Here is a 7,500-nt window from a genome sequence, read left to right as displayed (position 1 = left end):
GTTCGCTCGCCGCTACTGGGGGAATCCTTGTTAGTTTCTTTTCCTCCGCTTAGTAATATGCTTAAATTCAGCGGGTAGTCTCGCCTGCTCTGAGGTCGTTGTACGAGGTGTCGCACGCCACACCGCCAGCCGGCTGTGCACGCTACCGAGAAAGTACCGGTATGCGAACCGCCAGGCGACGGGCGCGCATCGCACGTTTGAGGAGACGCGGCCGGCCCCACAGGCGGCCGCGACACTCCCAGGTCTGCGAAGCGGGGCAAACGCCGCGCGCTTCAGTATACGTAGCCGACCCTCAGCCAGACGTGGCCCGGGAACGGAATCCATGGACCGCAATGTGCGTTCGAAACGTCGATGTTCATGTGTCCTGCAGTTCACATGTCGACGCGCAATTTGCTGCGTTCTTCATCGACCCACGAGCCGAGTGATCCACCGTCCTGGGTGATCTTTTCTCAAGTTTCCGCCGTCTCTTTCGAGACGGTCGCATAGGCGGGAGTGAGGCGTGTGGCGGCCCCTGTTCCAGCGTTCTGTGTCCAACGGCCTCACGGCCGACGGGCGTCGTACGGCTCCACACCGGAGCGGACAGGCACTCGGGCGAAAGTCATTCAAAACCGGCGCCAGGCGCCAGGTGCCGCAGGCCAGCCGCTCCAGCGCTTCAGCGCTCGTACCACACAACATTGCCGCTAGTTTGAGAGGCACGCGTGGTTCCGCACGCGGCGCACGGCTACTGCGAGCCGTACAGGTAGCGTGTTGCGCGACACGACACGCACATCGAAAGACATGCAGTCTAGTCGGTAATGATCCTTCCGCAGGTTCACCTACGGAAACCTTGTTACGACTTTTACTTCCTCTAAATGATCAAGTTTGGTCATCTTTCCGGTAGCATCGGCAACGACAGAGTCAATGCCGCGTACCAGTCCGAAGACCTCACTAAATCATTCAATCGGTAGTAGCGACGGGCGGTGTGTACAAAGGGCAGGGACGTAATCAACGCGAGCTTATGACTCGCGCTTACTGGGAATTCCTCGTTCATGGGGAACAATTGCAAGCCCCAATCCCTAGCACGAAGGAGGTTCAGCGGGTTACCCCGACCTTTCGGCTAGGAAGACACGCTGATTCCTTCAGTGTAGCGCGCGTGCGGCCCAGAACATCTAAGGGCATCACAGACCTGTTATTGCTCAATCTCGTGCGGCTAGAAGCCGCCTGTCCCTCTAAGAAGAAAAGTAATCGCTGACAGCACGAAGGATGTCACGCGACTAGTTAGCAGGCTAGAGTCTCGTTCGTTATCGGAATTAACCAGACAAATCGCTCCACCAACTAAGAACGGCCATGCACCACCACCCACCGAATCAAGAAAGAGCTATCAATCTGTCAATCCTTCCGGTGTCCGGGCCTGGTGAGGTTTCCCGTGTTGAGTCAAATTAAGCCGCAGGCTCCACTCCTGGTGGTGCCCTTCCGTCAATTCCTTTAAGTTTCAGCTTTGCAACCATACTTCCCCCGGAACCCAAAAGCTTTGGTTTCCCGGAGGCTGCCCGCCGAGTCATCGGAGGAACTGCGGCGGATCGCTGGCTGGCATCGTTTATGGTTAGAACTAGGGCGGTATCTGATCGCCTTCGAACCTCTAACTTTCGTTCTTGATTAATGAAAACATACTTGGCAAATGCTTTCGCTTCTGTTCGTCTTGCGACGATCCAAGAATTTCACCTCTAACGTCGCAATACGAATGCCCCCGCCTGTCCCTATTAATCATTACCTCGGGTTCCGAAAACCAACAAAATAGAACCGAGGTCCTATTCCATTATTCCATGCACACAGTATTCAGGCGGGCTTGCCTGCTTTAAGCACTCTAATTTGTTCAAAGTAAACGTGCCGGCCCACCGAGACACTCAATAAAGAGCACCCTGGTAGGATTTCAACGGGGTCCGCCTCGGGACGCACGAGCACGCACGGGGCGGTCGCACGCCTTCGGCTCGCCCCACCGGCAGGACGTCCCACGATACATGCCAGTTAAACACCGACGGGCGGTGAACCAACAGCGTGGGACACAAATCCAACTACGAGCTTTTTAACCGCAACAACTTTAATATACGCTATTGGAGCTGGAATTACCGCGGCTGCTGGCACCAGACTTGCCCTCCAATAGATACTCGTTAAAGGATTTAAAGTGTACTCATTCCGATTACGGGGCCTCGGATGAGTCCCGTATCGTTATTTTTCGTCACTACCTCCCCGTGCCGGGAGTGGGTAATTTGCGCGCCTGCTGCCTTCCTTGGATGTGGTAGCCGTTTCTCAGGCTCCCTCTCCGGAATCGAACCCTGATTCCCCGTTACCCGTTACAACCATGGTAGGCGCAGAACCTTACCATCGACAGTTGATAAGGCAGACATTTGAAAGATGCGTCGCCGGTACGAGGACCGTGCGATCAGCCCAAAGTTATTCAGAGTCACCAAGGCAAACGGACCGGACGAGCCGACCGATTGGTTTTGATCTAATAAAAGCGTCCCTTCCATCTCTGGTCGGGACTCTGTTTGCATGTATTAGCTCTAGAATTACCACAGTTATCCAAGTAACGTGGGTACGATCTAAGGAACCATAACTGATTTAATGAGCCATTCGCGGTTTCACCTTAATGCGGCTTGTACTGAGACATGCATGGCTTAATCTTTGAGACAAGCATATGACTACTGGCAGGATCAACCAGGGAGCTGCGTCAACTAGAGCTGAGCAGCCGGCCGCCCGGGAGTGTGTCCCGGGGGCCCGCGCGAACACGCAAGCGTCCGCTCAATCATTCTGCAAACAGGAGGAGGCTGAGCTCCCCTGCACAATACACCTCGAAACCCTCTCAGGTCCCGGCGGCGCGCAGCGCCGTCCCAAGTACTTGGTCGGGTTCGAGAGAGGCGCAATCGCCCGGAGTTAGGCGAGTAGACGCTTTCGGTGCGACCACCCGTGCTCCCAACTGAGCTTGCCGCTGCCGACAGAGGCCCGGGAGCGTGCTGTCGTGGCATTGCCGGCGGGAGACAACACGCGCCACCTACGGTGACCGGCAGCTCCAACGCCAGCGCCACAGAAGGACAAAAGCCCCACTTGGGTGCCGAAGCGAACTCTCCCAGCACAGCGCACACGCCAACACATCCGCACAGCTGCGATACAAACCACCAGCGAGAACCGCTGGGGCGACCGAGCAGCAGACGGCGTCGCGGCGCCGAGCGCCGGGCGGCGGCGCATCCTCAACGCACACAGTCCTCAATCGGACCAGCACACTGCAGATGTCCACCGCGCTTCGCACCGGGCCCGCGAGGACCTACTTTGGCCGCACGGCGCCGCGCGCAGGGTGCGCCGGCGCGCAGCTGCGACGCCTGCCGCGTCCGTCGGCCGGCGCGCCTGCCACTGGCCGCCCCCACCAGCCGGCTGTAGCGCGTGCGCCCACGCACCGCGCGGCCAGCACGCCGGGAGGCGCCCCCTCACCGGCCGGGGACGGTCCCACCCAGCCACCGCCGCGTATCGCTTCACACCCAGATGCCGTTCAGTTTCGTCGGCATGGTGGGTATCGCTGGAACAACCGGTTAGTACCTCAACCTATCGTCGCCATCACCGATTCACCCCTAGCGAGAACAACCGCACCACAACGGGTTACCATTTCTTCATTTGCGTAACTTCACCAGAAAACGTAGGCGTCCATCGCCATTTGCAACTTCAACCATTATTGCATGCCTGTGTCAGGTGTCACGCCACACTACGTCTGCCCACATACACGCAACAAAATGTGCACGCCTAGACAATACGTGGAAGGTGGCCCCCGTACGTATGCGATGTCCATTGCTCGAACGACTGTCAACCGGCTTCTGTAGCATGTCGCAGATATGGAACGCGCTGCACCATGCCATCACGGTGTGTGAGGAGAGACGACTAGGTCCGAATACATCAACAGACAGCTCATGCTGATCGCCATCCACGGCGTCCGTTCCTCCCACACGTCTCTATGGCGTACCACACTGCAATCCAGCTCTCATAGGGAGACGACACGTAGCTGCGTGCACAATATTTGCACTGTATGGTCCGCCGTTTTTGGGCGCAGTCGTTGTACGGTCACACATGTGCCACGATGTATCATTCAGTACATAAGGACGAATGTGCAGTACAGATTGTGGTTCACGCGTACGACATCAGCGGACAGTTGACACAGGCCGCACCACAACGTAGCCTGCGTACGTCGCATGCGAAGGGCATTGAACATGCAAACTTGTCACCAACCACCTTGCGAAGGCAGGGGGCAAGGTGGGGGACGTGGGGAGAGGTGGGGGGGGGGGGGGGGGCGGCATGTACGCCCTGCTGCCATCCACATTACAGTGTACAGCAGGAGCATGTGGAAAGTCAGCAAGACTTGCAAGGTGTTTAACATGAAGCGATACACAGGGGAGCGGGCAGTGCGAGTAGCGAACTATATTGCGAGGGTTGCGGGTGGGCAACACTACACTAATTGAACGAGTCGTATAACAATTACAGAGCAGGTTTAGGCGACAACGTGGGTTACGATAGGCGACAACGTGGGTTACGTTAGGGGACAACGTGGGTTACGTTAGGGGACAACGTGGGTTACGTTAGGGGACAACGTGGGTTACGTTAGGGGACAACGTGGGTTACGTTAGGGGACAACGTGGGTTACGTTAGGGGACAACGTGGGTTACGTTAGGGGACAACGTGGGTTAGGTTAAGGCACAACATGGGTTAGGTTAAGGCACAACATGGGTTAGGTTAAGGCACAACATGGGTTAGGTTAAGGCACAACATGGGTTAGGTTAAGGCACAACATGGGTTAGGTTACGGCACAACATGGGTTAGGTTAAGGCACAACATGGGTTAGGTTAGGGGACAACATGGGTTAGGTTAGGGGACAACATGGGTTAGGTTAAGGCACAACATGGGTTAGGTTAAGGCACAACATGGGTTAGGTTAGGGGACAACATGGGTTAGGTTAGGGCACAACATGGGTTAGGTTAGGGGACAACATGGGTTAGGTTAGGGGACAACATGGGTTAGGTTAGGGGACAACATGGGTTAGGTTAGGGGACAACATGGGTTAGGTTAGGGGACAACATGGGTTAGGTTAGGGGACAACATGGGTTAGGTTAGGGGACAACATGGGTTAGGTTAGGGGACAACATGGGTTAGGTTAAGGCACAACATGGGTTAGGTTAGGGGACAACATGGGTTAGGTTAGGGGACAACATGGGTTAGGTTAGGGGACAACATGGGTTAGGTTAGGGGACAACATGGGTTAGGTTAGGGGACAACATGGGTTAGGTTAAGGCACAACATGGGTTAGGTTAGGGCACAACATGGGTTAGGTTAGGGCACAACATGGGTTAGGTTAGGGCACAACATGGGTTAGGTTAGGGGACAACATGGGTTAGGTTAGGGGACAACATGGGTTAGGTTAGGGGACAACATGGGTTAGGTTAGGGGACAACATGGGTTAGGTTAGGGGACAACATGGGTTAGGTTAGGGGACAACATGGGTTAGGTTAGGGGACAACATGGGTTAGGTTAGGGGACAACATGGGTTAGGTTAGGGGACAACATGGGTTAGGTTAGGGGACAACATGGGTTAGGTTAAGGCACAACATGGGTTAGGTTAAGGCACAACATGGGTTAGGTTAGGGGACAACATGGGTTAGGTTAGGGGACAACATGGGTTAGGTTAGGGGACAACATGGGTTAGGTTAAGGCACAACATGGGTTAGGTTAGGGGACAACATGGGTTAGGTTAAGGCACAACATGGGTTAGGTTAGGGGACAACATGGGTTAGGTTAGGGGACAACATGGGTTAGGTTAAGGCACAACATGGGTTAGGTTAAGGCACAACATGGGTTAGGTTAAGGCACAACATGGGTTAGGTTAGGGGACAACATGGGTTAGGTTAGGGGACAACTTGGGTTAGGTTAGGGGACAACATGGGTTAGGTTAAGGCACAACATGGGTTAGGTTAAGGCACAACATGGGTTAGGTTAGGGGACAACATGGGTTAGGTTAGGGGACAACATGGGTTAGGTTAGGGGACAACATGGGTTAGGTTAAGGCACAACATGGGTTAGGTTAGGGGACAACATGGGTTAGGTTAAGGCACAACATGGGTTAGGTTAGGGGACAACATGGGTTAGGTTAGGGGACAACATGGGTTAGGTTAAGGCACAACATGGGTTAGGTTAAGGCACAACATGGGTTAGGTTAAGGGACAACATGGGTTAGGTTAGGGGACAACTTGGGTTAGGTTAGGGGACAACATGGGTTAGGTTAAGGCACAACATGGGTTAGGTTAAGGCACAACATGGGTTAGGTTAAGGTACAACATGGGTTAGGTTAAGGTACAACATGGGTTAGGTTAGGTTACACGTTGTTGTAAGGAAAGGTGTGGGGGGGGGGGGGGGGGCGGGGCGGCAGGTTCGTTGATAGTGATTATAGTAAGTGAATGCTTGTGACATGATGAGATTTGTCACGTCAGGATGCACCTTTGGCTTATTAGAGGCGGCGCTCCAATTCTATGCTTGTGTCAGACCTGTGTCTTTGACTCATGTCATTGTTTGTGCGCTGTGACAGGAGGTACTATTGTGATGTTGGGTGCACCGTTGTATAGGACATGTGTGGGTGTTGGTGCCTTATCTGCGCAATGGTGGATGTCGAAAGGGTGGGATATTCTATTTTCCGCATGGACCTCCTGGTCTGGTTGTGATAGTGTGGATTGTGTAATGTGGCGGAGAGGATGCACTGGATGTTGTTCCATGCTGGTGCTTACATATTGTATGTGCGCCTGTTAGAAGCAGAGAGTGGTGCGTGATCAGAGTGTCTGGCTGACGTGTGGTTCCCATTGTGGGCAGACTCTTTCAGCATGTATACGGACAGTTGTATATATTTTCTGTAGTTTGATGGCTCTGCATTGATTACTAATCAGCGCCGTGTGTACGGGTAATCTGGTTCCAGTCCACAATGTTCTATCTGTGTACATTAGTGACAAAGACTCCCCCCATGCAGTGGGGCTCGGTCTGTTATAACTCTTCCGCGTAATATATTTGCCCCACGTTTTTGCGAGTGCGAGTGCGAGTGCAACGCGCATGGGGACCGACATGCTGATGGCTCGGTATCGGACGCCGTACAGTGAGCAACGCGATCGCGTCTCTCGCTCGTAAGTGGTACAGGTCGCGGCTCATGTATAGGGACAGCGGGAATGTCGCATATTGGAAATAACTCTTCATGAAACGCAAGTTATAGGGGTGGATTGCACTTTACGAGTGCGGGAAACGTCCGCCGTTCATCCGCTGGAGGTGCGCGTTTGGCGGTTGGGGTGGTCCACGAACGGGTGCGGGTGGAGTCATTGCCGGTCCACGGCTTCGTGCGGCAGAGCCACTGGAGAATGGGTGCTATGGTCGACAGAGGCTGCAGGCTTTGTGGGTGGCGTCGAAAGGCGGGCACTGTGGCGCCATCGCTGTCTTAGTCGGCTTGGCGTCTCA

The 7,500-nt window shown here is 54.5% G+C and overlaps 2 non-coding genes and 1 pseudogene across 2 annotated transcripts; all 3 read right to left on the bottom strand.

Annotated features, from left to right (window-relative positions):
* The window catches only part of LOC124774297, a 4,223-nt pseudogene extending 4,125 nt beyond the window's left edge, over positions 1 to 98 (bottom strand).
* A 188-nt stretch (positions 99 to 286) lies between these two features.
* On the bottom strand, positions 287 to 441 carry LOC124774439. The gene has a single exon (XR_007015298.1). It is a non-coding gene; the product is annotated as a 5.8S ribosomal RNA (ribosomal RNA).
* A 351-nt stretch (positions 442 to 792) lies between these two features.
* On the bottom strand, positions 793 to 2,701 carry LOC124774283. The gene has a single exon (XR_007015271.1). It is a non-coding gene; the product is annotated as a small subunit ribosomal RNA (ribosomal RNA).
* Between the last annotated feature and the right edge of the window lie 4,799 nt (positions 2,702 to 7,500).

This window comes from Schistocerca piceifrons, unplaced genomic scaffold (assembly GCF_021461385.2).
Source record: "Schistocerca piceifrons isolate TAMUIC-IGC-003096 unplaced genomic scaffold, iqSchPice1.1 HiC_scaffold_961, whole genome shotgun sequence".
In the NCBI taxonomy this organism is placed as follows: domain Eukaryota; kingdom Metazoa; phylum Arthropoda; class Insecta; order Orthoptera; family Acrididae; genus Schistocerca; species Schistocerca piceifrons.
The sequence above is the reverse complement of the archived record's forward strand: the minus strand, read 5'-3'. Positions and strand labels throughout refer to the sequence as shown.